The sequence below is a fragment of the Rattus norvegicus genome, chromosome 5 (genome assembly GCF_036323735.1).
Source record: "Rattus norvegicus strain BN/NHsdMcwi chromosome 5, GRCr8, whole genome shotgun sequence".
Classification (NCBI taxonomy): Eukaryota; Metazoa; Chordata; class Mammalia; order Rodentia; family Muridae; genus Rattus; species Rattus norvegicus.
In genome coordinates this window covers 143089204-143112351 of record NC_086023.1, presented here as the reverse complement: position 1 = coordinate 143112351, position 23148 = coordinate 143089204, and the positions used below count along the sequence as shown (strand labels likewise).

The following is a 23148-nucleotide window of genomic DNA, read 5'->3' as shown; positions in this document are numbered from 1 at the left end:
TTCTGCACCACGGTCATTACCTTTTTGTTCCTAAGAAATGGGTCTGCTGACTCTCTGGAGGCAAACTGGGCCTAATTCTAAACCACTCTATAGTGCCAGTTATAAGGATCTTAGCTTCACAACTGGCTTTTCACGAGGTCTCCCCTCAAGTAGCCTGCAAATGTCCTAAGAAAGATGCCGTTCTTTCCTCTGGCCTGGTCCTGGACCACTGGGAAAGGCAAAGGAAGAGCTCTCAGGGTGATGTACTTATTACAAGAGAGATGCCCCAACCCACAAAAAGCAGGGCCCTGGCAAAACCTAGTTTACCTACCCTAGTATGCTGCTGGGTGATCTTGGGTGACTTATCTCTGGACCTCCAGGACATGCTCAGTCTGGCTCTTCTGCGGCCCCTCCCTCCACAATGCAGCTGTCAATCATGGTGCACTTTCTCCAGGTCATTGGATGGGTAATTGTCCAAGCTGGCAAGTCAGCAGTCATCTTCTAGGCCCAGACATGGACTCCAGGATGGGCATGTGACCAGCTTTGAGAGTCTTCCATGAGGCTTGGCAGAGGGAAAGTCTTTCACACAAATGGACAAAAGCCTGTGCTACAGAAAGAGTAGAGGAAAGCTACATCTGGGTCTCACAGAAATAGTAAAGATTGTTACGACCTGATCCTCTAGTTCTAGCAATTCCTAAAGCAGTCGGCACCTAGACTGTCCGATGGCGGCAGCCTGCTACTTCCTTTTGCTTAAGCTATTTTGATTTGGGCTTCTAAACTCAACATGGTGCCAGTTCTGTTTGCACCGCAAGGAAAGATGAGAAATAAGCAAGTGGTGTGGCCTGTGTGTCGGGGACCAGCTGTGGTTCCTCATCCTCTGTTCTCCCACTTTGGGTACCCACGTTCCATTTCACACCAGGCTGGAAGGATGATGGGAAGTGCAGAACAGGTGGGATCTGCAGGATCCTGGTCCACCTGGGAGTGGAGGTGGGGGACAGGTCCAGGTCGTCTCCGAGTCTCTTACTTAGTATGGCTACAGCTCTTTAAGACGAAGGCCTTCTCTGACGATTATCAGTGGAATACCTCTAGTGAAACATCTCTCTTAGATGATCTTAGCTTGTGCACATATATTTTATTGGGGGTGAACCAGGGCTATATATGGACCTCGGAAGGTGGGAAAGGAGTTTGCAGGTAAACGAAAATCAATGGCTAGAGCTTGAAGTCCTGTGAATGCCTCATTTGTGTGGAGAGGCACTCCAGGAATCCCAGGTACTTGCTGGGCAAGTACTTATGGAGGGGTGATTTGAACTTGCAGGTCTGCTGAGGACTTCTTGACCTTCCCCAGGTAGAGAGTGTGGGGGGCTGGGTTCTGGAGACAAGATCAGAAAAGGGGAAGTCCTGCTGGTAATGGGAATCCTCCATTTTGCACCTAGCTGGGAGGAGCTATCTAAAGATGGTAGGCTATGATTTTAGTTAGCAGGGTTTTCGACAGTGGCTTTCTCTGGGTTGGGGGGTTTACACACAGAGGCCAAGAGCTTGCCTTGATTCTAGGAAGGCTGCTGGGTGGCTCTCAGCAGCTCCAACCCTCCATTCCAGATCTCCAGGTGGGTTGTGGTGCAAAAGATGATCCTGCCACCTCTTCTCTGACAGAGTCACCACTGGCCACTTTCCCCCCTCTTTTTCTTCTGTTCATTATGTGAATGGAGTCTGGAGTTGAGAGACCTAATACACTGTTTGGGGTATGCAGGGGAAAGTCCTCAGTGCCCCTCTCTACAGAGTAGACCCCCTCCCAGGGCCTGGCAGCGCTGCAGTCAGAACCCCCTGCACCGCACCAATGGTAAAACATTTCTCTGAACAGAAATGAATCAGGGACCCAGGCAGAGGAGAGCTTGAAGAAGCATGGACGGCTTACTTAGTTTCAGTCAGCATCCCGACAGCTCTGCAGGATATGGCTCCCAATCTGTCTTCATAGGGCTCCTCCATATGCTTGCCACTCAACAAGGCTATTTTGGAAGAAACTCTACCAGACCTAAGTTAAGAGTCCCAAGAGCAGCCTCACAGGACTCCCACGTTGGTTGGAATGTTCTGGGGCCTGCAAGAACTCTACTCTCCATAGGCCTCAAGATCCAGACAAGGCTGGATATAGATAGATTCGATCGGAATGGACCACGTCTTCTTGGTGTCAGCTTCTTGGAAGGACATAGTAGGTGCACCCTACCCCAGACAGCTTCTAGATGAAGAAGCTGCCTAGTATTCAGTGCCCTTGTCTGGTAATCGCATGGTAGGAGGGCCAATGGAGGAACGGGCCCTAGAGAAATGGATATTATCCCAACAAGGTCCTACCACCTCCAGGACTTCCTCCCACTTCCTGTCAGGCCGGCTGACCCAAGTTCAAGGAGCCAAGTCCATGTCTTGACCCCTGTTTATGGTAAAATTTTTCCTGTAGGGTCTGCCCAATAGCCATCTACACTAGGCATGGATACTCCTATTCAACAGACCAGGAAACCGAAGCTGAGGGGAGATGTGATTTGCTCAAGCTGGCTGACAGTAGAGGAGGAATTCAATTCTGTGAGAGATTTTCCTCTACACCTTGGGCTGAAAGAGGGCCCTGAGCTCAGCTGAGGGTCCCCAAGGAGTCCAACTTGCCCGGTTAGGTTATCACCAATATCAATGTCATCTTTGCCCATCAGGTGTCCATTGACACCCAAAGTACAAAGATTTGAGGGTGACTCTCGCTGGGGTTCCCTGGGACGCAAGTAAAGGCTTAGTAGGCCCTGCCAGCTGGGCATCTGCTCCAAGCCAATAGAAGAAGAGCCAGTTTCTAGATGACTGATCCTATCACACATGCTCCCTTCCTAGGTATAAAATCCCCTCAGGAATTCCAACAGCTTTAGGGACAGCCAGAGACCTCCCTGCAGGGTTTGTCTCCCACCCAGGGCATAAGCTTGTTACATCTGTGCCTGGGTCTTTGCTTGAGATGCTCTTTTCTGTACAGTCAGGCCAGCCCCTGCTCTGTGTCCAGACATTAGCCTGTCACTTTAAGGAGCAGCCCTCTCCAAGCCCAGGTTGAGGTGTCGAAGTGTTTTTAGGCAGCACAGCAGGTGTTCACGGACGGTCAACAGCATCCGAGACTCACCTGATTTCAGCACAGCTGTAGTGGACAGTTCCCTGCACTGGGCTCTGCTGTTTTTCTCAGTTTGGGGGAGGAGGAGGGTACAGCATGGAGGGCTGGGGACTGCAGATGTGTGTCAGCCTTCTGCCCTCCAGCGGGATGAGTCTGAGGTGTGTCTACTCGGTTCTTCAAACCTTATTAAGAGTGAGCCCCAATTGCCCACAGCAATAACCAACTCAGTATGCTACTGGCTTTGATCCCTCTCCCACCACACAGTCTCCACTCCTCACTCCTGCTTCTCTTCCTGAATAAGTCACCTGCGCTCATGTCCTCATCTGAACTTCTACTCTCAGAAGCAATGGTCACACAGAGCCATGAAGAATTCCAACGGGGATGGGGTCATGGGAACGCGGGTTAAAACACACACTGTAAACGTCCCTTCCTGACCAACAAATAAATGAGGTGGTCCAGACACACAACGTGGTCCAGACACATAGCGGAATGCAACTAAGCCTGCAGAAAGGATGGCAATGCACCACGACACAGATTAACCTCAAAGATGCTTCAGCAAAGCAAACCAGACATAAAGGGGCATGCATCGTTTTATTCTACTTATGGGAAGTACCTACTATAGACTCATAGACAGGGAGTAGAGGAGAGGTTACCAGAGCCCGAGTGAGCAGTGGGAGAGAGGGGGGATGGGAGGATGGTTCTATGCGAGATGGTAGGAAAGTTCTAGAAATGGACAGTAGTGACCGTTATACAACACCAGAATGCACTCGGTGCCGCTAAACTGTACACTTAAAAAAATGGTAAAATCATGCTATGCATATTTTATAAATCCTGACCCACTATTTCACAGACAGAGTTGCTTAGGCCAAGCACAGCAAATCGACAAGCAGATTTTAAGCTTACTTAAAGGCAGATGGCGTGCTGGTATGAGGGGAAAGCAGGAAGGTGGGATGCCCGTGAACATCAGAGAAGCCTTGTCCTGCATCGCTGTGGGCTACACAGGCAACCTAGCCGTGCCTTCAGTGACACCAAATGCTTCCCTGACTGCTTTCCCCGCTGGCCTGTGGGTCAAGGAGCAGCAACCCCCAAGTCTGTTCCTCCTGGTGTCCCAGACTTCCGCAAGTAGTGTGTGTCTGGTAAATACAAATTGTTGATGCGAAGGGAAGGAGGGGCAAGCACAGAGGTCTCTAGGAAGAGAGGAATTCAAAGTAGGCAAGAGCTACTTCAGCTGTGCAGAGTCAGACTCAAAGAAGGAAGCTCTGTGCTCTCCCGAGTTCTCCCAGGAGCTCTCCTGAGTGGCAGGAGTGGGGTGGGGGGCAGTGTGGGGGGTAGGAGGGTGAGTGTGTGAGATGCTGGATGAAGATGAGCTGTTACTGACCCACCTAAGGCTCCTAGGAGAATCTCTGAAAACTAGCAGAGGGTTTGCTGCCTTTTCTTCTTTGCCAGGTCTCAGTCCAAGAGGGCATTCGGGGCCTCGTGCCTAGGCATTCACAGCTCTCTTTGTTTCACAGAACGATATGAAACCACCCAGTGAGTCCTTAGACAGAGAGACTCTCTAGCTGACAGGGGGTGAAACCAAGTGAACAGGGTTCCCCTCAAGCTCCCCCTTCCTCCAGGTGCCTGCCATCTTAACAAGAGAGGGTTAAGGAGCCCACAAGTTCGGTCACTCTCCAGATATACCACAACCCACCACAAAGATGGGAACTCAGAAACTTTGAAACCAACAGCTTCTCAACGTATTCTCTTAGTTGAGGAGACAACAGAAGCTGGTCCCATCTCCTGACCATGGTCCTCAGATCTCCCAGCTCCTCTCTCACTCCCTCAGGAGTGTGAAACATTACCTGTGCACTGGGACTTTTCATGAACTTTCCTAGGAGCCCTGCTTCCTGGGCAGCATAGACTGGTCCATCTCCTCTCCATTTGTGCACTCCCGTGAGCCACATCCCCCAGCACCTACAGAGTCTGTTCCTTCTCCCTCAACAATACAGTGAGAAGTGTCCAAGGTGGTATAACCAGCAGGTTTCACCACTGTTCCCAGCTGTCTCTCCCAATAAAAATGGCTGTCAGTCTCCTTTCGCCTTAGAAACCTGCTTGCTGCCGAAGTCAAGCAGACAAGGAATCAGATCCCATGTGGGCCATTGACCTGCTCCCTGCAAATTCCCCTCCCAAACCGGGCTCTGCTGACTTCAAGATCTGAAACCCTTCTGCCTCTATCTTGGAGAACCTGTAAGTCATTATGCTAAAGGCTCTGACAAGTTCTGCATAAAAGGAAGCCAGTGCTGGACCTTGAACTCACCAATCTGCCCTGATCCGGTGCACAGCTGGCTGTGGAGCCTGAGCCGAGCTGGTATGTTCCAAAATAGCTCAGTGTCTGGCAGGCCAGTAGATACTCAATTAACAGACTCTCTTCCCCTGACACTCCCCCTCGAAGAGCCAGATATGCAGAACATGTTGAAAATTGAGGTAATAAAGCCATTCCCTGTGAGGCTTCTTGTGACAGCTCTGATGACACTTTCAGGGGAGGGGGCTGGAGAGATTGAGGTCCCGCAGCACAGCTCTCTGGACCAGCTGGCTGATTCTAGGGAGGCTGTCCTGCCCTGCTGAAGGGGGCGGATGAATCCTGCCAGATTTGAATGCTTCCTAATTCTCCTGAGGGCTTCTCTGCTGACAGCCAAGACCCACCCACCCATTAGCAGGACTTGGTGGCCAGAGCAGCAAGAAGAGAAAAATCAGCGAAAAGGAAACAAGGCAATAAGCAAGAGTCCACCCACCAAGCGAGCCCCAGAGCCCCATCTGGAGCTGAGTCGGAGGGCGGGACCCACAGGGCAGCGCCTCCCCTGCCCGGCCAAGAGACCCAATAGGGCGGCCCTCCGCATCTCTCAGACCCCTCTGCACACAGCCTCCGTCACGTCCGCTGATTATGGCAGTGTTCCCTACTACAGCATAAACGAATGCATTATGTCTTTGTTATGCTAATGTCATAGCACGACGCAATTTAAATAGCACTTCCAGAGAAATTAAGTATGTTCATTGACACAGTGAAATGTTTTCACCCTCGATGTAACCTTCACAGATTCTGTACAAAATCCATCAGTCAGTGAGCTATTCATTTGCGAATGCTTAGCAATTATTATGCTAATGCCTCACAATGCATTACAGCAAATTCTCTGTAAGTGGCAGGAAGTGCAGCTGCCTGGCACGCTCCGCACCCAGATTACAGGGCATCTATCAATATACCGAGTCATCATTGCATCTTGGGTCCAAACACATTTTCAATCCAACCTTCCTGCGCAGACCACCCTAGTCTCAGGGACCGAGCTAGAAAGCGAATGCCAACACATCCTCTGAGGTCTCCGCATGGGGAGGTGTATCAGCAAGCTACTGCCGCGTAACAAACACTCTATGACTCAGCAGCTTACAGCAATCTAAGCACGCATTATCACTCAGGATCTGGGTCAGACCTTGGCTGAGTGTGATTGCTCATCTTTGGTTGTCAACATCATTGGGTTGAGAACCAGCTAAGAGGCAAGTCACTGGGCAAAACCTGTGAGGAGTTTTCTTTGCTGGGTTTACTAAAGTGTGAACACCCCCTAACCCCTCCTCCCATCTAAATGTGGACAGCATCTTATGTTGCAAGCCTAGATAAATGCGGTCTCAGAGGGGGAAAAAAGCTTTGTTCTTTTTGCTTGCTTGCCTTTGTGTCTTGCTGGTGAGTTCATCTACTCTGTTGCTGCCGATGCTGCTATTGCATCCCTTTGCCACGGGTCTCGAAACCTAACTTCTTGGGGTTACATGTGGTCCAAAGACCAGTAGATCTCCAGGAATCTCTGAATCTCTAGCATCAGATGGGGACTACGGAAGCATGTGGATGGAGCAGCTACCAGACTCAGCCTGTCTGGTGTGCAGCCACAGTTGGACTACTCAGATTAATCGTGTGAGCTAAATGTAACAATTTTCCTTTTATATTTTACCAGTGTGTGAATATAGCCCACTATGTGTGAATGTATGCTTGTGCACATGAGATACTGCAGTGGACATGTGACCAGAGCCCCACTAAGCCATGTGGAAGGGGGACAGGAAGAAAGCATGGGGAACCAGATCTGAGGCTGGAGGGATGGTTGAGATGAGGCCAATAAATAGAGAATCTTCTTCAATGCCCTGGCTGCTAGTATGTCTGTGGATTAAAGGGGCCACTATCATGTTTAGGATGGCTGCGTTGAGTGCCTAACCACAGGCTAGTTCTCAGTCAGAGGATGGGGGTGACTTGACCTCTCATGTCCTATCATCTAACATACTATGCTGGTTTGTATGCCAGTGGCAGGATTCCAAGAGTGCATGTGCATGAGTGAATTCTTTATTTTATTTTTAAAGATTTATCTATGTGACATGTGTGACTATTTTGCCTACATGCTAATGTGTGTGCACCACATGCACGCCTGGTGAGCTTGGAAGCAGGTATCAGATCTGCTGGGACTGTTACCGAGGACCGTAAGTCACCACGTGGGTGCTGGGAATCAAAGCCAGTTCTTTGCAAAAGCAGCAGGTGCTCTTAACCACTGAGCCATTTTTCTAGCTAGCCCCTCTGCAGGAATTCTTAGGCTTAGAAGGAGCACGGTGTCCCTTCTGTTATGTTCAGTTGGCCAAATCATCCAATTGGATTGGGCAGCCCCACTGAGGAAAGGGAAGTAGATCCCTCCTCTTGGGAGTTGACACTCAGACGGTGCAAAAATCCTGGGCAGAGGGAAGAATGGAGAGTTGGCCTCTTGCCATAACCTCTGCTGGAGACCTGTGAGCACATCTCACCACAGCTCCGGAGAGGCTGGTGCTAGCCAGTTTCCCCTGATGCCTTACTCAGCTGGAACAGTGGGGAGAGATGGATGAGCTAGAGTCACAGGGTGGTACGCAGCTCTGGTCAAATGCACCTGCAATTGAGATGAACTGGAGACTCCAGATCCCCTGCCCTTACTACAACGGAGCCACAACTTTGCGGTAGGCTCTCAAAGAGACATTCGTTCTCTTGTTGCAACCAATGACATGGTTATTGAGCCCACAGTTCAGGGTTAGGACTATGACTGAGAATCATGACCCAGTTCTGACCCACTTGAAGCTCAAAGGCTGGTTGGGGTCTCGTGAAACGAGCCACCAAGCCATTAGATTAGATTGTATAAGAAAAGCCAGAGCTCAGAGCACTGGTTCAGAAAGGCCCCCGGCCTGCATGAGCTAGTGCTGGGCCTGCCCCGTGTATACTCTTTCCAAGGGAACTTACTGTAACGGAGGCCATACTCAGCATCCTGTGCTCCCTGGACTCTGCCGATGAATAAAGAGGTCAGGCACTTGACCCGAAGACAGATGCCCTATGGCCTGGCTCATAAAGAATGGTTGAGTTAATCAGCTCGTCTCCTGGGAATATGAACTCATAAACAGGAGGGAGTCGCTGGCCAGCAGTGGCAGAAACTGCTGCTGAATCATGAAGCAAGGGCGGGCCAGAGAGGGCAAGATAGATCGCCCGTGCATAGCAATGATGGGGACGGGAGCCATGGGCTGCAGAGGAGAGGGAGGCCATACCACAGTTCCTAAGACTACAGTGCTCAAAGACGGGAGGAGGGATGGAGGTGAGAAAGAGAAATGGAGGGAACGTCTATCCTCCAGAGCGCCTGGATTCCAGAGGCTTTGTAGTTCATACCCGGGCTCGGCACACATCTTGAGAGGAAGGCCTCTTGTGCTGCCACTCAGTAAGTCCAACATGGCTCTCCACGCACTCACATGCCTGACCTGTCTTCATGAGCTTCTCAGGAGAGCTCCCTTCGAGGGTCTGACTTTATGGCTGCAGGACTGACAGGAAGAACCAAGCCACAGCCCCCCTTTCTCTACCCAGCATGCTTAAAGGGAAAAACTAAGGGGGGCAGGAAGATGCTTCAGTCGAGTCATGTAGTGTATCCAGGCCTAGACCGGGCCCTGGTTTCAAACTCCACCTGTCTCTGTGGCTTTCTGTCTGTCAAACTCATTTAGCTATGCCATGACATGAGAGACGTGGTCAGGGAGAGTTATGCCCTAAGTTCACTGTGTGCCCATTAGGTACCAAGTTGTCTCAGGTAAGGGGGATACCACACTGAACAAAGTCCCTTCTGGAGAATAGTTACCGGTCCAAAGAGTTGGCAACAGCCAGGAATCCGGCAGGATGTACTTTGATCAGTCCATGACAATAGCCAAGCTCTGTCCTCCAGACTGTTTCCAGGTCCTCCCCACTCTGACCTAGCTTCTCAATATTTGGTGTCATTAGCTCCACCAATCCAGTCAGGACAGCTGCCCCAAAGCCATGTTTCCTATACATGCTAACCCTGGCTTGTCTGGGTAGATGGTCAAGGTTTAGACCAGGTGTGCTGAATTTAATCCTCCAGACCCACCCAGTGTCAAACTCCACCTTCTCCTATGGCCTCCAGGAAAACAGAGTTCAACCCACCATCCAGAAAGGACAGCAGGAAGAGAAGCAGTTCTTGAGAAAGGCCACTGAGTCCCCAGCCAGAAGCCTTGGGTCCTTACTCTTCCGGTGTGCACCTGGGGTCTTGTTAGAAAGGCAGACAGAGCACCCTCTGGGATGAAGTTGGAGAAGGGCCTGAGGTGGTTTATTTAAGGGACCTCGAGAGCCATGCAGGAATTAGATGGTGTTCTGCCCTCAGTCCTGGCAAAGTCTCTGAGGGAAAGTCACTAGCCTTTCCAAGCCAGTCATTCATTGGTCAGGCATGGTGAAAGACAGAACAGAGTTCCACTAAGCAGTGTGGAAGAGGGGCAGGAAAGGAAAGTATAAGGAGTCAGATCTGAGGCTGAACAGGAGGGAAGGGGTAGGGAATGGGAGATTGCTGAGGGGAGTCAGCTGTTGGCTAACAAATAGAGCAAGGACGGCCCTTGACAACCAAAAGCCCTCTCCAGGACCTGCCATTCCCATTACAGTTACAGACCACCATTCCCCAAGAAGACCTAGCAGACCCTGGCTCACATGCTGCTGTGACTGTGCCTGCCCTAGCCCTGCACAGGGCACATGCCTGCCTTAGTGCACAGTTGCACATGGCCACGGTCACATTTCCACTGCAATCCTAATGCACACAATCATATATTCATACACAGTCCTCTCTTCACACTTCACAGACCCTGCAGTCACCTGGGCTATCATGGGCATGGTACACACACACACACACACACACACACACACACACACACACACAAATGCACACACCCTTGCCTACAAACATGACATTCTCACCCTGCCCTACATGTCCATACAGACTCTACTGTGGGGTACACGGAAGTGCCTACTGATGGCTGCTCTGCCCACTCTTTCCCTCATGTCCACTCCTGCTCACCTCTCACACCACCAGGCACAGGAAAGCGATTACGGCAGGGAATACTTGGTGAGCATTTTCCATGTTCCAGACACTGTTCTAAGGACTCTCTGACCTAGAAGAGGAGACCATGGCCATTCTCAGTCTGCACATCTGGAGGCACAGAGGTATGGAGGTATTTTCCTAAAGTCGCATAGCTACTAATCAGCAGAGCTGAGCCTCCAAGCCAAGCTCTTGACCACTGCTCTCTGCTGCTTAATTGCACAAATGTTCACAGCGTGCAACCTTCACACTGGAGGCCCTTCCTGACCCTCCAGTACATGGTCTCAGATCACCTCTGCACTCCTACCAGTTGAGGCATCTAATGGCACAAGACACTGCCACATACCAGAGGGCTATAACCTGGTCTCTGTCTCTCCCCCTGCTGCCCATTGTGGGGAGAGGATTCTGCTTTAGACCTGAGCTCCCACACACAAGAATGTGAGTGCAAGATAATGAGTGAATGGACTACATAGCCACACTGTAACATGATTATGTAACATGCACATGTGAACATGCAACCAGGAGCCATGGGTCCCCAGACTCACACACTCACCAGAAGGTACATGCCATCCTCATTCTCCACATTCTCATAGATTGTCACACAAGCAAACACAATTGTACACACACACACACACACACACACACACAGAGTGAGGCTCTACCCGACCCTCCCATGTTTGCACACTCACTTTTTCTTGTGCCTTTCATATACATGCATACACACATACACACACAGCCGCTGTAACTCAACACTCCCATTTACACAGCCACTGAACACACCCACGCACACTCATACTACACTCACCCTCATGGCACCAGCAGAGGGGTGAAGTGTGGGAACAGAAGGGAGTAGGGCGGCTACAAACTCAGGCTTGGTAACCTGGACAGAAGGGAGAAGGTAGCGAGTTACTCTTGAGGGACAGCCTAAACCCTTCTTTTCAGGTCTCCTCCTCTGCCAGACGAAGGGGCACCTTCACGGTGACATCATCTGACCATATGGCCTATGAACATGAGCCCTGCCAGGAGGGCCATCATGAACAAGCAAAGCACAGGACTGAGGGTTAATCAGGACAACTCAGGAGGAGCCAGGCACATGCAGGATGGGCAGCCGAGAAAGTTAAGAGGGACCAGGTAGGCAGGGCTCTGCACATCAGTGTCAGGAAGGGAAAGAAAATTCCTAGCCAAGTGTGATAATGCATGCCTTTAATCCCAGTACTCCAGAGGAAGAAGCAGGTAGATCTCTGTAAATGCAAGGCCAACCTAGGATACAAATCAAGTTCTAGGCCAATTCAAGGCTACATAGAGAGATCTTGTCTTAAAAGAAGGAGAAAGAAGGAGGAAGAAGAGGAGGAAGAGGAAGAGGAGGAGGAGGAGGAGGAGGAGGAAGAGAAGGAGGAAAGGGAAAAGGAGGAAGGAAAGGAAGAGGAGAAAAAGAGAAAAGAAAAAAATAGACATCCCTGACTCTCAGCATGCGTTGACAGAGAGCGACCCCCACAGTGGGTATTCAGGGCCACTGAGGCTAGGTGACTCTCAACTTTGGGAAATAGGAAAGACCTCAGACAACAAAGCAGGTCCTTTCTCTTCAGAGCTTTCAAGAGGAAACTGAGGCAAAGTACAGGAAGTCTGCTATAATTCTGCTTCTCTTATCCCCTCCTCAGGCCTCAGAGCCGTCTGTCCATCCCGAGTAATACTGACAGAAGCCCAGGAACCCTGGTGCTGCCTAGCAGGTGCACCTCTTCCTGCCGGCCAGTCCACATTAGTGTCATGGCCACGCACCTCCCTACGAAGTCAGGCTCAGAACACCGGCCTCAAAACACAGGCGTTCTCATGACTGAGGAAGGCCCAGTGGCTAAGAGAATTTGCATACATGAAGCCTCGGCTCCCTTTCCCTGCTGGGCAAGAGCAGTGAGTGTTCTTTCTGCCTCTGTCCCTGGAGCCATATCAAATGCAGCATGAGCTTTCCTTGAGGGACAAAGGACAAGTCTGGGACAGGCTTCCTGACTTGCAAGCACTGAGGGCAGAGGCTTTTCAAAGGCTCAGGAGAGTGTGGGGGAAGCTGTTATTAAACCTCAAAGGACCTGGTACTTCTGTCCCTCCAGGCTGCTCTTGGCCTCTGCCACGCCTCAGGCCGCCTACTGCAAAGCTAGAAGTGGGTTTGAGTTCCTCCCATCTGTGCCCACAGCACACTTGGGGCCTTCTCTGTCTGATCTCTCACAGAGTAGCCCCCAGCAATGAAGGATATGCACTCACCCTTCCCTCCTCACTGTAGCATTTATGATGGGGAAGAACATTAGCTCCTCCAGGCTAAAGCAGCTTTTCCCTAGGGTCCTATACCCAGAGACCCACACTTCCTGCTCCCTCATCTCTGAATTCCCTGGAGACTACTATAGCATCCACTCACTGCCCAGGAAGAGAGTCATTGGAGGAAGCTGTTGTTTCGGGGTTCTAAGGGTTGATATGAGCACATGACACCCACCCGGCAGTCTGCATTCATCCTCACAGCAGCTGGTCTGCCCCTCATTCTGTTCATCGTTCATCTGTTTGTCCATCTATATAGTCATCGATTCATCCATCTGCTCAGCTACACACCTGTCCATCAATTATGGTTAGTTTTAACTGTCAACTTGACACAACATAGGCTCACCTAGAAACAGTCCCAATGAAGGATTGTCTGCAACGGGTCTGTAGTTATGTCTATGGGGGACTGCCTTAATTAGATTAGCTGATGTGGGGAAAACCCAGCCCACTCTGAGCAGCACCATTCCCTAGGCAGGGCACCGAGAACTGAGCTGAGTAAGAATAGAGAACCCAAGCTGAGCATAAGCAAACATGCAGATCTCTCTCTCTCTCTCTCTCTCTCTCTCTCTCTCTCTCTCTCTCTCTCTCTCTCTCTGCACTGTGACACTGGGCTTGTAAGATAAAAGAAACCCTTTCTCACCTAAGGTGCTTCTTGTGAGGGTTTTTAATCACAGCAACAGAAATGAAACAAAAACAACACCCATCTATCCATCTGCAAATACAGCCATCCATCCATCCGTCTCATCTGCTCACCTACCCATCCACCTGTCCAACTCTCTGTCTATATATCCATCCACCTATCCATCTCTCTGTCTATATATCCACCCACCTGTCCATCTCTCTGTCTATATATCCACCCACCCGTCCATCTGCCCATCTATATATCCACCCATCTGTCCATCCATTTGCTCATCCACTTATCCATCCACCCATCCATACCTTAGCTGAGAATCCAGGACACTTCTGAGTTGGAGCTGTGCCAAGCAGTAGTCCCTGAGAACAAACAGACAAATCAAAACAGTCCCTGCCCTCAAGGCGCTCCCAGCCTGGTCAGGGAGAAGGCGGGAGACAGATAAATGACAAGATACTGTGATAAGTACAATTACCCAGCTATGAACAAAGAGATGTGAAAACACTTCAGCCCAAGCCTGGAGGAGTGCTTAAGAAAGGCTTGGCAGAGGAGGTGACATAGAAGCCAAGTCCTGACAAATGGATGGCAGCTTGGAAACCAGGGAGAGGACAGAACTCATTCCACCACACCTCTGAGGTGTCCTGTGACAGCCTTATGGCCACAACTAATAACGTTGGGGTTCCAACTAAATCCACTCCAGACATTAAGTTCAAACCTCAGTCATTTCAGACCTGGGACTAGCAATAGAGCCACACAGGAAAACAAGCACCCAGACCTCTCAAAGACACATCCTTCCCCTAGAGTGCTAGCAAGTTTATATAGGGGGTTGTGCTTAACTCAGGCTGGCTGGATGCTCCTTTGTCCTGTCGAAGCAAGTCTGACAAAGGCTGCACACAGCGCAGCATCTCACTGCCCAAGTCAAGCCAGTAGGCTAAGCAGGCAGAGTTCAACATCTTTAAAGTCATCAGATAGGCAGCGCTGTGGGTCAACTCCACAGCTGCCAGGAGAAGAAACCACTAGAACAGTTCTCAACGTGTGGGTCAAGACCCCTTTGGGGTTGAATAACCCTTTCACAGGGGTCACCTAAGACCATAGGAAAAAAACACAAAACCTTTACATTCTGGTTCATAACGGTAGCGGAGTTACAGTTCTGAAGTAGCAGCGGAAATAATGTTATGGTCGGGGGTCACCGCCACACGAGGAACTGTATTAAAGGATTGGAGCATTAGGAAGGTAGAGAACCACCGCCCTGAAAGCAAAACCTGAGACAGGGTTTGAGTTCAAGCCACCTTACTTGAGAGCTACTCCAGAGAATAGTGATGAAGAGGGAGGCGAGTGGGAGTAGTGGGGAGTGTGGCTGGACGGATCATCGCCACGAATGAGATGGGCTAGGGGAACCTGGGAGACAGGATGACCACACTCTGAGCTAATGCTGCCAGAAGGCAAAGGAGTAGGGTGTTTGTCCTCCCATCATCACGGGCTGAGGGCCACCCCCAACAACCTCAGGGGTCTGGGAAGGCCCTCAGTTAAGCACCTGGAGCAAAATCCTGCTGTGATGTAAGTCCCACAGACTACAGTACAGTGCTCAAACCAGTGCTCACGCCAGGGTCACCAACCGGAAGGGAGTGTGGGGTGTTGGGAGCTGTCTTCTGGTATAAGGAAAGTCTTTCATTTAGAGATATGCGAAAGAAACCTGGGTAATTAGGAAGGCACAACTCTGAGTGATGACTAAGAGACAATACAAGCACATAACCAACTTCCGCCCTGGCCCCAGCAAGGGACAAAAGGGTGGGCCTAGGATCCAAAAGGCGGAAAGGAAGCAAAATGCCTGGTCCAAGAACTGTCCTCTTGGGATCCTAGCACCTCTTGGTGGAGGGGCGTCAGGTAGGGACCTTATGAGGCCGGAGTGGAGGAACCTGGACAAACCAGTGGAGCACCTAATGAGCCTGACTGGGGCAAAAACCAGCCGCAGCCTGAGCCTAGATGGACGTCCAACCACAGCCTCTCTGTGGGAGGCCTGGAGATCCGCTCCAGGCTGAGCAGGGCGGAGTAACTTTCCTCCAGAGCGTGGCAAAGTAAAACTCCTCAAAGTGCCGAGTCACAGGAAACGCCGAGATTCTTCACACACAGAATAATGAGGCAATAAAACTCAACTATAAAGTTAAATAATTTACCATAAATATCTAAAGCTCTCAAATTATTCTCTACATTAACTGCCTATGTTTAAAATGATCTTTGCATTCACTATGTCACAGATGGCGAAAGCAGACAAGAGAGTCCTTGACAACTCTAACTGCAATTAGCCCTTCCCAGCTGTGGTGATTTAAAGGCCTTTTCAGTTAAGCTGAATGAAACACCCGCGCTTTATAAATAAAGGCTTTACCAGGCCCGACAATGAAGTATTTGAAACGTACAGGCCTGAGCCACCGAGGAGGAGTTGGCAGGGGAGGGCTGTCACCACATCCCCAAACCTGCCTCCCCACACCCTCAGCCACGGCCCCTCCCTCCTGCCTCACTCATTGGAGCTCATGCGTTCTCTACTCCACTCAAACTGCAGCCCCCTCCCCTAGTTCAGTCCACACGTCCCACTCCCACCCAGACGCACACGCATCTCCATTCACATTTCTGTCGCACCAGTATCCCTCTATACAGTATAAATCTTCCTCGTGTGATTGCAGCAGGTCGGTGTCTGTGTCCTACTGGGTGCGCGTCTTTCCCGAGACTTGAGTGGGGGGCTCCCTTCGGGGGTCTTTCAATCCTAGCACATGCGCACGCGCCTCAAATCTTCACACACACACACACACACACACACACACACACACACACACACACACACACACACACACACAGGGCATATAACTCAGTTGGTTGTACGTCTCTAAGGAACCAAAATGTGCTGGACCATGAGAAATTCTCTACTGTGTAAAAGTCAAATAAGGTCAGCTCTGTCGGTGTCGGCGGCTGAGTCCGGGGACCCTGGCCTCTGAGCCAACTGGCGCAGAAGGAGGAGTTATCTGTGCTGGGAGGAGCTGCCCTTCAATGGCACTTGAGCACCTTGGAGTCTGGCTGTGCATCACAAAGGAGGTCAAGGTTACCCTGATTGCCGCCAAACGTCCCTCCCGGGGGCCTGGCTAGTTAATTGCTTGGAGTCCGGTGAGGCAGAAGAAGCTGTCAGCAAAATGGCCCTGTGAATCACATGCTAGCATCTCTGGGATCTTCATGTTGATAAGGCTGGGCCCCTCCTGCTCCCGGCCAGCCACGCCCCTAGCACAGGGGGATGTAGCCAGCCCAGCCTGGCTATGCTTGGCCACCTAGGGTTTTCTTTCTGCCTGGGATACAGGAACCAGAGTTGGCCATGGCTCAGCCAGAAGGAGTACTCTGACTCAGTCTACCTCACACAGGCATATACAGGCAGAAATAACCATATCCCCTTTGTTGAGCAATTACTTTATTTTAAAATATTTTATTTATTTAATGTATATGAGTACATTGTAGCTGTCTTGAGATACACCAGAATCTGTTACAGATGGTTGTGAGCCACCATGTGGTTGCTGGGAATTGAACCCAGGACCTCTGAAAGAGCAGTCAGTGCTCTTAGCCGCTGAGCCATCTCTCCAGCCCCAGATGCTGAGATCTTTATGCCACCTGCAGATGCAGCAACTCAAGTAACTTGTGAGGTGTGTGTGTGTTGGGGTGGGGGTGGGGTAGATGTCCATAAGGCAGCAAGCTAACTCACAGTGCAGCCCGGAGCCTTACATCGGCCTAATAATCCCTTAAGACTTCACCCAGCGCTCCACCCACCTTCCTTAGAACCCTGTTTCTGAGGCTGGACTGTCAAGATGCCCTCTCTCCCCATCCTTCCGTCGCTCCACTGGATCGTTCAAGGCGAGGCTTTGCCTGCACTACTCCTGGGCTACCTCCTGGGTTCTCCATCATGAAATCTCCCTTTGCATCCCTTCCATCCTGGAAGGGCCAGGGCGTTTGCATCAGGACCAGCAATGTGCCCTATTCTCGAAGGCCAGGAGGAGTCCCGGTAGAAGCCAGATCCATAACCAGTTCAAGCCAGTGGGAGGACCAGCCAGAAGTTCCGGAGGAGCCTCTGGACTCCCGGGGCTGCAGTCCAGGCAAACTCTCCTACTTGTTTATCATACTTGAGTTCCAAGGAGATGTCTGGGCTGGGACCCAACTCACAAAGGAAGGAAACAACAAAATGCCTTCCATCTCTGATGGGGATGAAGGCATTTACGGGATCTGGTGCATCTTGGCGCGGGTACGAGGCATGGCATGGGCACATCAAAAACAATCCAACAACCTAGGCACCGAGCCAGGGTCGTGGGGTGAGCGCCAATCAGAGTCGCAGGGCCTGGGGAGGTGGCCCTGGGGGTGGAGCTGCCAGACAGAGGAGATGTACTTCCAAGGCCAGCCCTAGCTGATGCCATGAGCCTCTTGGAAAGAGTCATAGGTTACAGATATCTGTAAGGAAAGGGACCTTGGGCCTAGAGAGGAGCAGGCTACCTTTCACTCCCTTGCTGAGTTTGGGAACCTAAGGAGACTGACTCTGAAGGAGGAAAAAGGATCAATGAGAAAGATAACAGATGGAATACAGGGAGAAGCCAGGGGCTTCATTGATCCAGGCCTGAGAAGAGGGTGTCATCTATGGCCAGTGGTAGGACAGGGTCTCCAGGGGCTGTGTGGACAAGCTAGACTTCCTCCTGCAGGCCACACAGAAATGCTTATGGTACCCAGCTCTGTGAGCCAGAGGACAGAGGATGGGTATAGTAGCTTCCTAGGAAACACAGAAAGATGGGGACAGCACTGAGCGCATGGTGACAGGAGAGGCTGAGGGTGAAGGGTGAAGGCAAACAGTGAGGTGGAAGCATTTGACCCATGGGAGACAGAGGATGAGGGAGTTCTTCTTCTTGCCTGGGACTGTCAAAACTACTGGGGGCAACAATCAGATCTGTCCTAAGCACTTTATTTGTGTACACACACACACACACACACACACACACACACACAAATGCACACACATGCAAATTTGTATACATGTGTTCGTGTGTAGGATAGGTAAACCAACAATGATATGGGATAAGTAGGTCAGCACCATTCCCATTTTACAGATGAGAAAAAATGAGGCAGAAAGGCTAACCATCTTCTAAAGCCAGAGTCAGAGCACAGTTAGCCAGCATTAGAATCAGGACTTTTACCTCCTATAACACTAGAAACAGATGAGCCATGATAGCGATGGAGTCTAAAGTGATTCTGGGACCTCAACGGAGAGCTGGGAGAAGAGAGACATTCTAGAAGCATCTTCGCAGACATGGGAGACGAAGCCCTGGGTTTGGTGAGGCACTAGGGCAGAGGAGCATTCAGTGGCTCAAACACCAAGCAAGGTGATCAAGCAGGTGACCAGGTGTCATCTGCCTAGGGGACTTGGGGACTTGCTGTGACTGCAAGAAGCCAGGTCAGGAGCTGTGCTTGGGAGTTCACCCGTGGTGTTTTACTAGATGTGTGTCCTTGAGCTGGGCTTTCAGGTTCTTGAACATCTGTGCCGCTCCTCCACAAAGTGAGACATTAGTGAAACTCGGGGGGTACGTGGGGGCCTGGCCTGTTACTCACGGCAGCTCCCGGGTGTCCTTGCAGCATGAGAAGGAGTGTGAGGATGAAAAGGCTGAGACTTAAAAGGGTCGTGGTGGCACCACAGTGACCCTCGACGCTGTGGGCTAGCTAGCCTTTATCCAGCACAGTCTTGGGATCCCTCCTTCCACAGGTGACCACTCCACCATGCAGACTTCAGCCTGGCCCACCTACCCCAGTACAACTGAGTTCCTCTGCTCTGAAACTTTATTTTCTCTGAAATAGTATCCATCCCGTAGGGTTGTCGTGATCTTACACTCGGAATGGTGTCTTGAACACAGATTTCCATAAATGTCAGCTGTGACCTTCAGAGTTCCCCTTTCATCGGGTGGAACCAAGACCAATGCAATGCCCTTGGTTCTCCATGTAGAGCAGTGTGTGTGTGTGTGTGTGTGTGTGTGTGTGTGTGTGTGTGTACCATTGCCTTCTCTATTTTAGGTCATGTATTTCCAATAATGATAGAATTTTTGGAGGATAATTCTTATCAGTTGCAACACCACACTGAACATTCTAAACTTCCCGGAGAGAGACAGAGAGAGGGAGGAGGAGAGAAACAGAGAGAGATAGAGTTCTTTCCAAGACACCGGATTACTGCTGGAATTGGCACCATTTTCCACCCATAACCATTACTTGGAGTGATTTGGTCAGTGATTTTGGACTCCTTCATAAAACAGAACAGAGACACTTACCATCGGAAACCTGTGTTAAGCTGAGGGGACCGGAGAGAAGCAGTGGAAACCTTCAGTCTCACAGGTGCCTGGGCCCAGCACAGAGTGGTTTCCTGCAGATTCCGGAGCCATCGAGAAGCTCAGACACGTGGCTGCTGTCACCCAGGGAAATCGTAATTTCCCACCATTTTGCCTCACACGTGAATTTAATAAGCAAGCCTGTTCCTGTCACAAGCAAGGCTACTAATTATTACCACTGTTACAGGTCGTGATCCAGCCACACCTCCACGCAAAGGCAGTCCTCGTGTACCTTTTCTTCCCCTCTTATCAACCTTCCCATCCGCTCAAGATTCAAAAGATCGCCTGAGGCTGGCAGTCATCCGTGGGCTGACCAAGGCCCACGGAAAAAGCTGACAGTCCCACTAAATCCTTCTCCTTGGAATCTGAGGTGTGGTGCTATTGGCAAAGGGAGCTAGGAGACCATTCGGTGAGAGGCAGAGGCTGTGTCCCAAATGGCAGGCACAAGGCAAGGCGGGCAGTGTGTGAGAACAAGCTCAGGGGCAGAGGGGAAATGAGAAGACCTTAGGCAGAAAACAGGGCAGAGATGTCACGTCCATAGGAGCTCCAGGGACAACCTGGATTTTCAGCCCTTGCTCTCCCCAAGCTCTGAGGCCTACACTATTGTGGGGTGCTATGCACCCATGTCCAACAACATTCTGGAGATAACAAAAGGAAGTCTGTGTCTAGCAACCGAAACTCAGAGATCTGTAGTACTCTGACTCCTTCACACAGGGGCAGAACTGACAGCTCTGTCTTGGGAGACAAAGTTGGGCCAGTTACCGATCCATCTCATTGACCTTTAAAGAAGAGTCTCATGGATGTCAGGCTGGCCTTGAACTCCCTATGTAGTCATTCAGTGGAGGATGATGCCTAATTCTCCTACCTCCAAGTCTCTAGTGCTAGGGTCACAGGCACATAGCATCACGTCCAGTTTTAGATGGTGCCAGGGAGGGAAAGCTGGGCCTTGTATGTATCAGGCAAGCCCTCTCCCATATGAACCACATCCTGAGACTTCACTGTCCTTCTGGACACTTGGACTGTCTCCATTTTGTGCACATTACAGCCCAGTGACAGGTTTTCCAAACATCTCTCTGAACCCAGGTGCACTGCACCTCGCTGGTCTGAAGTTTAGCAGCTGCCTTTGCCCCCCAAAAGCAAGTTCAGCCTAGCAGAACTTGGCCTTGAACCTAACACAGCATATGATATAAGATGGATCTTCAATGATGCTGTGTTTCTGTAGATGGGGCTAGGGTGTCCCCAAATCTTGGCCTCAAGAAAGCTTTCTGGTCTGTGATCTCTGAAGTTTCCGCCATCTTCGGGCTTCTAAGAAGGCCCATTCACTCAACATTAGGCCATTAGGGAAATGGCCTTGGTGCCCAGGTTCAAAGCCTCCCACATCACTCACCTGGGATCTGCTTCTCTTCCCGAGGGTCAGGTCAGCCCACCCTTTCCTCAAGAGTCTGTGTAGGGGTGAGTGAAGCATCTCAGTGGCACTTGTCACCATCAACATGAAGTCCTTTTCCTTCTTTCAGTAGGAACGGGAAGCCTTTGACCATCTCTGGATCTCATTCTGCTATACTTTCTTCCCATCCCTTAGCCCATCCAAGGCTTTGCTCTGCACCATCAGCCCGAGGAACTTCAGAGGGAAGGGATCCCATAGGGGCTGAGCATAGGCTATACACCCATTACTGTGCAGGAAGGAAAGACCAGTAGCAACTGGGAAGGAAGGGGCCCACCATAATGGGAGCCAGAGTCAGTCACTGTCACACTGTCTACCCCTGACCACAGTGTACTTTGGGCAGGTCATCTAGAATGCGAAAAAGACCAAGTTCTCCTCCTTGTGGGCTCTGTGAAGGCTGGCGAGGTGTGACTCGCTCAACATTCAGCACCACGTATAGTAGGTATTCAACACACAACAGCTCATGGCGGCTGTCTCAAAACCTTCTCCATCAACAGACTCCAGGTCCTCTTTGGGAATAGTATGGCCAGGAATCTCGTCACAAGGCACATGCCATATTGATCAATCCTTCTTCCTTTTTCCATCCAGCCTCAATAACTCTTCCTAGAACAAAAACAGGTTCCCTAGGACTCGGTCCAAACCTGATTTTTCTTGGATCAATTTGCCAGTAGAGCCTAGGTGCCCACAGGACTTCTGTGATAATTTGAATAGGAAATGTCCCCCATGCGCTCAAGTTTGAGCACTCGATCTCCAGATGACGGTATTATTCTGAAAGGGTCTAGAAACTTTGAGATGCTAGGTTTGGTTAAAGGAAGTAAGCCTGAAATGGAGACAGGGTGGGTCCTTGAGAATGCTTTACCCCACTCACTTCTGATGAACTCTGCTTCCTGTCTGCCTCTGTCACACACCCCCACTGTCATGATAGTCCACTCAAGCTAATGGGATGGAGGGACTGTGTGCAGACCCCCTCCGTACCAGTGAGACCAAGGAAACCTTTCTTCTTTAAGTTGTCTCTGTCAGCCAGCTCCTCACTAAGACAGAAAAGCAACTTTCACGGTATTGGTCCCAGGATACCTATGTATATATAGCACGATCCAAGGCTGCTGAGTCCCTGGCTGAAAACACAATAATATTCATATGTCTGCAGTACTACACATGTCCCCCACTGCAAGTCACCTCCGGATGACAGAATAACCAACGAAATATACATGCTGTGCAAGTAGCTGTCAGACTGTACTGTTTAAGGATGACTGTAAGACGATAATAAAGTAGTCTGTGCATGTTCAGTGAAGGCTCAGTTTTGTTTTAAATACTTCTGGAGGGGCTGGAGAGATGCTCGCAGTTAAGAGCACACACTGCTCTTGTAGCAGCCTGGAGTTCAGTTCCCGAACTTACACTGGGATTACAACTGTCTGCAACTCCAGGTTCTGGTCTCAGTGGGTGAACACACACATACACACACACACACACACACACACACACACACACACACACACAGAGAGACTCACACACTCACAGAGACACACACACAGATACACAGTTACACACAGAGACACACACACTTACACACACATACACACAGAGAGAGACACACACACAGATACACAGACACACACACAGACACACACACACTCACAGACACACACACACATACACACACAGAGGTACACACAGACACATACACACAGAGACACACACACACTCACAGACACACACACATACACACACAGATACACAAACACACATACACACAGACACACACAAATACACATCCAGACACATAAGGACAGAGACACACACACAGATACACACAGAGATACACACACAGACACACATACACACAGAGATACACACACAGAGATACACAGACACACATGCACACACACACACACACACACACACACAAACACACA

The 23148-nt window shown here is 50.4% G+C and overlaps 1 protein-coding gene and 1 long non-coding RNA gene across 4 annotated transcripts in view; both read right to left on the bottom strand.

Annotated features, from left to right (window-relative positions):
• The window catches only part of Grik3 (glutamate ionotropic receptor kainate type subunit 3), a 216432-nt gene that overhangs the window by 156522 nt on the left and 36762 nt on the right, over positions 1–23148 (bottom strand). The gene's annotated exons all lie outside the window — the stretch shown is intronic.
• LOC108351031 (uncharacterized) overlaps positions 1–23148 on the bottom strand; it is a 53119-nt gene that overhangs the window by 8896 nt on the left and 21075 nt on the right. The window contains exons 3-4 of one of the 2 annotated variants that reach the window (XR_001838069.3): positions 5400–23148; positions 1–586 (exon numbers count right to left, since the gene is read on the bottom strand). The exon at positions 1–586 is cut by the window's left edge and continues 8896 nt beyond it; the exon at positions 5400–23148 is cut by the window's right edge and continues 19396 nt beyond it. This is a non-coding gene — a long non-coding RNA (uncharacterized LOC108351031). The other variant, XR_010066630.1, reaches the window with a different exon arrangement.